We start from the raw sequence: 8,801 nt of genomic DNA, 5'->3' as shown, positions 1-8,801 counted from the left end.
ATTCAGGCTGCCCTTATTCTGAGTGGCGAAAGTGTCATCCACAGTTTTTGTAACAACTGCGAGGACTTGCTCTTTGTTCAGTCCCTCAGCTTTCAAAGCCTCAATATCTCATCGAAGGTGTTCATGGGGACCAATGCCTGCCCCTACCTTGTTCTTACCAGTCGCTTCCACTTTGTCAAGAGATTGGCCTTCTTCTAATGCAACTCGTCCCGAAGTTGGGGATCCTTTAGATATGAACTCCCTGGTACGTGATGTGGTTGATGATGGGGCCAAAACCCCAAAGGCCAGATCTGCCACAGTTCTCTGAAGGTCTTCAATCATTTTCATCAGCTCAGAAGTAGTGGGTTCGTGGGTTTGAGATGATTGGGGTTCAGATGCACCCATCATGCATAAGTCCAGGCTCTCTAGGATAAACACATTAGGCCTGGGTAGATGGACTGGGGTGATGTACATGCTGGGGTCGTAAGGGACGGCCAGTGTGTGGATCAGATTGAGATGTGGGTGATGTACTTGGTCATTAGGGTCTGAAGGTGGAGTTATCGTCTGGTTATCGATGAGATTTTGGACCTCATGACGAAGGCGGTAGCAACGGTCGGTGCCATGACCGCGCTGCTGATAGTACATACAGTACTTGGAGGGATTATGTCTGGCTGGAAGTGGGTTAGGCAGAGGTTGAGGATCGAGGGGTTTGAGATGCCCTCTTTCCATCAAGGCTTTTAGTGCGCTAGTCAAGCTCATATAGAGGGGAGTGAAAGTTCTGCCCTGAGCTCGGGCTGGGCCGGCTGTTTGTAGGCTTGGTTTGGCAAAAGGGTTGGCTGAGGTGACTACATTGATCTCAGTGGGTTTGGGAATGACGCTACTACCAGCATTGGTACTCCCTGCAAAAACCTTCCTCGTCGGTTCACTTATTCTAGGAATGATCCCACTGTTGAACGCATTCTCGATCTGAACCCCCAGATCATGCAAACCTTTGAAAGTGAATAGCGGAGCGACTATCAACTTTTGCAAGATATCATGCTCGAGGTTTCGCACCATCATCTGTACTTGATCCCTCTCAGAAGGGCGGCGATCTATCATCTGTGCTGCCTTTGCTCTCCACCTCGCAACAAATTCCACAAAAGGCTCTGTTGGGTTCTGGCGGGTTGCTTCAAGCTCTTGCATGGTCATTTCAACTTGGGTGTTATAAGAATACTGATCAACAAAGGCCTCAGCCAATTCTTCCCAGTTTTGCTGCACTTTATCTTCCAACTTAGCGTACCAAGTGGCTGCTACACCCGACAGGGTTCTTCCATACAAGGAGAGTTTCTGTGGCTTGGTCAGACCCATCGGCTTCAGGACATCCAAGAAAAGTCGGATATGTACCATTGGATCTCCAGACCCGTCGAAACGGTCAATATATGGCATTTTGAATCTGTCTGGGAGTCGAACGGCAGCCTCGGTGTGCCCATCCTCAATGTCGGGAATGGAGTTAAGGCCCTGTGCCTTTTTGAATTGCTTCTCAAGGTTCGCAATCTTCATTGCAGTCGGATTGAGCTCATTAACATCAAGGGGATAAAGTCTCTCATTAGGCTGCACCAGGGGTCTGAGCACATGAGCTTGAGTCAACCTTTCGCGAGGATTCGGACACTGCAAATCTTTAACTGGCGGAAGTGGGTCAAAGTTTGGCTGGGGTCCCAAAGCTGGATGTGAGGCAGATGCCCCAGATGGACGCTGCATTTCAATACTGGTCTCAGCTTGCATGGCAGTTCCCTGATTTAACGCTGCTATCACGGCCACAAATTCTTCCGAACCCTGTGCCATCATGGTCTGCTGAGTCTGAACAAAGGTGATGTGGCTGGCGACTGACGGATCAGATGAACCGGTGAGCCCCGACTGGCCTTTCTTTGCCTTGCCTCAGCGAAAGAACACTGGTTGCCCTTGAATTGAATTTCTGACCTAACAAAGTCTATCAACACTAGTCCAATGTACCCCGGGGATATCGGAGCCTTCTGAAGCTATAGTTCCAGGACTACCTAGCAAAAAGAGAAAACAGACAGCATCTCAGTTCAATTCCACTGGAACGGATAGCAGAACGACTGTACTCAATACTGATAACTGTTCCCCAAATATCTGCCTGTAAATTGATACCCTCGGGTAAAATTGATTCCCCAAATACTGATGCTGATGCCCACAGGCCTGATACGCAGACTTGCAAACTGGTATATGCGTCCCTGTAGAGATACATTCTAAAAGCACATAGCAAGTAAAGAGAGCCAAAACACCCCTATGTTGGGGTAGGGTTTCCCTGTCCTATTTTGTCAGGAGCTAGGGTTTCGCTATGCACGCAGCAGTTTTCAAACAACCTAACATCGGGTAAGCAACCTGTCCTAACTTGGAATGGTCACTATGGATCCGAATATGCACTAGGTTGAATGGTCGAAAAGGGTGCCCCGGTAAAACCGGGGTTTGTGTTCCCATACTGTCAGAGCCCATAACCGGTCAGCCTTATGGTCATGCCTTGACAAGACAAGCCTCCGGCAAACCATTCAGGTATGGCAGATGGCAAACACGGTGTCCTAGGCGCACCAATGCACAAGCAATGCAAAGAAACACATAAGTGTAATCAAAACAGGATATCACGAGTTCGAGTCAAGCTCTCTAAAATCCCCAGCAGAGTCGCCAGAAACTGTAAACGTCCCTGAACGCCCCGGGAGGGTGAGTCCCGTTCTGTTCATTTGTGGGGTCACTACAGCTCGAACTCTCAAATTGTCACGATTCTTAATCTGAACCAAAGAGTCCAAATCCGGCAAATCGTTTTGAGAAACAGATTTTTGAAAAGAAGTGCCAAACATAGACTGCTTTTCCAGATACAGAGTCGCCACCTAAATATTTTTTATGGGGAATTTAGGAAACCCTGACTCGGTGCCGAAGGCCACATGTCCGTCATCACCAGAGTTGCCTCGGCTCGGGAGCTAGGGTACGATTGGGGAAGGTCAGCTATGAGCACCCCCTCTCGCCCGATCCGAAGATCGGCCTCTACTAACCATGATATCCATTTTTGAAAACGTTATGTGTTCTTAAACCAATTATTAGCCTAGCGTTACTATGTTATGCGCGCAGCAAACAAGTATAGACTAGATTGCCTAATTTGGAAATAAGCATTGCATATCCGTTTGTTTTAGAAAACACTTTGGAATTTGCTACTCGCAAGTAGGCTAAAATACGGATTCCAACGAGTTTCTCCAACTCAAACAATCTAACCTTCACCCACAGGCATTCAAACAATTTATCACATAAGCATTTAGCCGCATGGCAAGCATACTGTCATGGCAACACTCACACGCATGCGGGATGCTAAAACATAAATACATACATCGTACTCCGTGCCAAAATAATAAACTAGTTAGCAAACATGCATGTCCTAGTTCATGTTAGGAATGGCTAATGCATCGCATGCAAAAATGCAATCTAGACAGGCTCGGCTAACCTAAACATGGCATGTGAAAATGCACAACCAACATGTATTCAGTTTGGAATTTGAAATACAGATGCAGTTAGCATGATGCGCCGAGCCCGGTGCATGTAAAACAGATGGATGAATGCACGCATGCATAGCATAAGGTATGCTAAATTAAACATGTCCTAATACTAACCATCATAAGCTGGTAAATAAAAGGGAAGAAAGACGTAGGGGTTGGAAGACATACACACACTCACGCACACTTATTACACAATTGCCCTCACTCGGAGGGTCCGAATAAATATTACAGTACGACTAATAAACAAATAAATTATTACAGAATTTCTAATTAATTATCAGAATAAATGCAAGAAGAGAAGTGGCCACGGCCCCTGCCTCGGGATGCGCGAATGATGCATGCTCGAACCCGTCTCGCCCGGAAAGTCCGCACCATACCATTGCTGCCTCTGTTTTTACTGCCTTGCTTCTCTGAAAAATGCCAAAGTTCCGGGGCAGGTCCCTTGCACACTGCAGAATATCATCGGCTGAAGGAAATGCCCACCGGCAATACATAATTTCCACCGGCAGTTAATGAAGCCCTCGGCCCATGAAGGATTGCCGGCCGGCACTGAATGATGCCGATCGGCATAAACTTCCTGCAGAAGACAGTTTTGACAGCAACAGAGGGCAAGCAGTGTATGGCATGGAATTTTTAGGCAAATGTATGCATGGACACACTCCCTATCATGTAATGGACTCAAGGGAGCATGGCCCTCGACCCTCGGGCCACCAATCACGCATTTCGATGCATGATGGCCAAAGAGTCAAGTATGCATTTCAATGTCAAATGCAATGCACACAAAACATACAAGGGACCCAACCTCAATCATGATTGGTCAAGAGGCAAGGCAATGCACAACAATGCACATGCGACCTAAGCATGCAAGCAAACATACAAACATGCAATACAACTACATGGCACACACAATGCTAACAACATAACATGCACAACGCATTGAAACATGGCATACACAATGCAAGAATGGGCTTACACCAACATGAGAGAGCCTCAGCCACACTCACATAGGAGGCCATCAGATGAAAACAAGACAACTCGAAATGCGTGCACGCGTGCACGCAAACCGAGGACCGACCCTCAGGCACCAAAATGCCACTCTAATGAGATATGGCAAAGACATGGAATATGATATGCGAACATGCAAAAATCAGTAGCAAAATGAGGGGCAAAACAGCCCCGAAACGAGGCGAAATGACACCCGATGCATGGAATTTCTCCCGAAATGCAAAACTAGGTACATGAAATGGCTTACAGCTATACAAAGCATGCATAATTGGTACATGGAATGAAAAGACAGAAGTAAGGCAGCCCCAAAATAAGCATTTTTACAGTTCAAAGCATGGCCAAACAGTAAGCACAAGTGGGACTAAATTATCATACAAAAATGGCTCCGCAAGGGAGGCAATGAAGCAAGTGGTAGATGCAAAGCCCAAACGGAAAAAGACTCTTCTACAACACTGAAGAGGGACCAAAAATATGACTACTTACAGTTGATGGCCAAGCCTAAATCAGTACACAAGTATGCTCAAAATGCCATGCAAGATAGGGCCCAAAAGAGGTCAAAACACAAAGTATACAAAACATTCATCAAACAGCCAAAGACCCTTAATGAAACATGAATATGGGGTCAAAATAAGACTGTTTTCAGTTCTATAAAATGACCAAAAACAGAAGCATAATAGGCTAATAGATCATGCAAAAATGGGGACCAAAGAGGGATATAATGACAAGTGGCACGTGGAGGTCCCAAATAGTGATGAGCCCTTCTTCAATGTTGAATAGGGGCTCAAAATAAGCCTATCTACAGTTTTCACCATGCTCCAAAACAGATCACACACAGGCCAAAAATACTATGCAAGATTATGGCATACAAGAGGGATAAAGAAGGATGTGCAAGATGGGGACCTCAAATGAAAAAATTCCCTTAATGAAACATGAAGTAGAGCTCAAATAAAGGGTACTTTAAGTTTTGGTCGGATCTCAAAACAGCAAGCAAAAGGGGCCAAGAAAACTTGCAAAAATGAGCTAGAAAGAGGGAGAAATCAACTCACCCTTGAAGACCAATCCTTTGCTACCTCTTGGACCAAGAAAAGCTGTCTCCTAGCCTCTGAGAAGGCCCTCCAAGCTGCTGGAATGGAGTGGTGGTGTGGTGCTATAGGGTGTAGTGCAAATAGGCCAAGAACAAGGGTCTTTGAACACTCTAACACACCCAAATGTAGAGAGAGAGGGAGATATAGAGAGAGAGGGTGATATATATGTTATATGTATGTATTAGGTCTGATTTTGCTGAACCTAAACAATGGAGAAGGAGGCTTTCTTATATAGGCAAAGGGAAAGACTTGAAGCTTATAAGACAAGCTAGAAAGAAAGGGTCAAGGAGGGCAAAGGGGGCAAGGCTTATAGAAGAAGCTAAGACAGCTGGCCAAGCTTCTTGAGGAAGCCAAGACAAGGGGTCAAATCTTCCCCAAGAAGCCTTGAGCAAAGGGTGCAAAAAGAGGGGTCAAAGGTGGTGAAAAGGGTGCAAAACAGCCACACACGTGCATGGGGAGCAGAGTCTGTGCATTCCAGCTGGCACAGCTGGCATCCATTCAATCTGTAGAATTCTCCGGAAGGTCATCGGCTAGCAAACTTGGTCGGTCAGCCATCTTTTCTGGCCGGTCGGCAATCTATTTGGTCGGTCGGCCATTTGTTTTGGCCGGTCGGCAGGAAAAATCTGCTCTGCAGGTCTAACTTCAAACGGGCATAACTTCTTCGTATGAACTCCTTTTTAGGTCATTCTTGTGTCAAAATTGAAGCCCCGGAAGTAATATTTCCAATGGAACCAGCCTTGCATCAAAATTCCAACTGTGAAAAAAGTTATGCTTGTTTTAGTGAAGGATGCTCAGTTTCGGTCCAACTGGGATGATGCCCAACCTCAACCAATCATATCTCCGCCCTCCGGTCTCGGATTTAAGAGATTCTTGAATGAAAAATGAAGCCCCGGAATTCTTCTTTCCAACGGTGGGGGCCTCATAGCTTAACTCAAAGTGTATAGACAAAGAAGCTTGATTTAGCGAGGACTGCTCATCCCTCTCTTAGCAATTCTTGCCTATCTTCTTCTCCAACTTGGCTTCTCCCATCTTCTCCTCTTTTCTTCAACTTCAAACCCCTAAGCAAGGTGTTTTGAAAGATTTTTCAAAGATTTCATCTCTCTTTCATTCATTTCCACTTTGTCCTTGCTCGGTTTATCGAAAAGCGTATTTTTTGACAAAATGTGAGCCTTGGAACATCGTAGAAACTTTATTTCAAAAATGTTTTGAAAGAGAGGGTTTTAAGGTCTAAAAACCATTCAAAATAGATTTGGTCCAAAATGGGGTGTGAGGTTGGGATTTGACCCTCTCATTGCCGAAGAAATTGAACCTTTGCCCTGCACACCTTTCATCATCGAGCAAACCATCAGTAGCGCCCAAGTCTTAAGGGCGGTCAAAAATGGGGTGTCTACACACACATCCCTTGCTTCACATTTGGGCGTTTTGGCACGAGATGGGAGTCTTGCGCCACTCACTTTTGCCACTTGGCATTATGTTCCAAAACAAAACAAAGATAACATATGGAGGGAGATAAAGGTATATATGGATATTTAATATGAAATAAGTTACAATTGTATTCCATATGAAATGCATATTACAAGTGTAGTTGACATTGCATATTACAAGGGTATATAATTGTAATGCAGGCTCATACGGATGCAGATGAATCCATGAAGAGAACAATAATGGCTTCATTTGGAAAGAAATGGAGAGATTGGAAAGTCAAGTGAAAACAATGGGATACAAACCCTTCAAGAATGATGCAGAACGGTTGGCTCATCGACCAGATAGAGTACATGAGGATCAGTGGCGGGCTTTGGTCTACTATTGGGGCACTCAGAGTGCATCGATAAAATTTTACTTATGTGAAAAAATATTTATATATGATAATTTTTTATAACATCTTAAATAAATTTCATATTTGACAGAAATCAAGCAAGAAGAATAGAAAAATCCGGAAGAAGAAGACATTACATCATAGAACAGGCCGAAAGCCTTTCCCAGTAGTTCGACTGGAGGTATATATGTGATCAGTGTATTTAGGATAGTTTTATCTTATGTATTGCAGATTCTTCTTCATTTTATGTAGTGAAGAAATATGAAATAATGCATTAAAAACTAAGACATTCAAAGTATTAAATGGAAACTTTGGTTCTTATTTATCTTAAGATTTTGGTTGTCTTTCATTTATAGGAGACAAAAAAGAACAATGGGGTTCCTGCTAGTCGGTCACAGGTGTGGATGGCCGCATACATGAAAGATGGGACGTCAAATAGTGATTCAGTTAATAAGGTTATGGTATGTGATACTACTTTATCTTTGGACTTTTAATATGATTTATATTTATATTAGAGGCTAATTATTGAATTCAAACTTGCAGACTCAAATGAATGAGTTAACAAAGCACATGAAGGGATCTTCTACTGACCCTGCAGCATTACAGGAGCAAATCTTCACACAAGTTATGGGCCCAGAGCGACCTGGCCATGTTTGGACGTTTGGATTGGGACCGTCACCCACTGATGTTTTTGGAGGTGGATATAGGCGATCACAAGAGCAGAGTCGTCTCTTCCAAACTCAAGTTCAGGAACAAGTTCAAGAGCAACTTCAACAGTATCAAATGCAGTTCGAGTCGAAGATGAATGAAGTAATGGAGAAACAAATTCAGGCTATACGCACAGATTTTCAGTCACGAATTTAGTTTTTGGAATCTTAATTGCAAACTGCAGGCGTGCCCGTTGATCTAGTTGTTGCACCATCAAACCCATTACATAGGCAGCAGGTATTTTAATTATTTTTGCTAGTTATTACTTTAAATTGCCTAGAGCTAATATATAACTTAAGCATCTTATTGAATGATAGGTTGTGGATTATCCCACTGTTCGGCCAATGTCACATCAACAACAATCTCATGCATTTTCATCCGAAGAGGTGAGCAATCATTTAATCAAAAGCTTTTTTGACAAATAACACATGTTATTAAGTACAATACTTGCTTTTATTAAATATAGGTTCACCTTTCAAGGAAAGAGAAGAAGAATAAGAAGAAGAAGAAGAACTAACAAGGTAAAAAAACTAATTGCCTTTTCTGGACTAACCCCCAAAACTATTAGACTACAATGGCAATAATTATTGCCTTTTCTGAACTAATCATATTAAGTGTGAACAAGCTCATGCTTACAGTTCCTAAAATCATATTAAATGGGCAACTGAA

Source organism: Camellia sinensis, chromosome 7, assembly GCF_055761805.1.
Source record: "Camellia sinensis isolate YWXY chromosome 7, ASM5576180v1, whole genome shotgun sequence".
Taxonomy (NCBI): Eukaryota; Viridiplantae; Streptophyta; class Magnoliopsida; order Ericales; family Theaceae; genus Camellia; species Camellia sinensis.
This window is presented reverse-complemented; position numbering follows the sequence as displayed.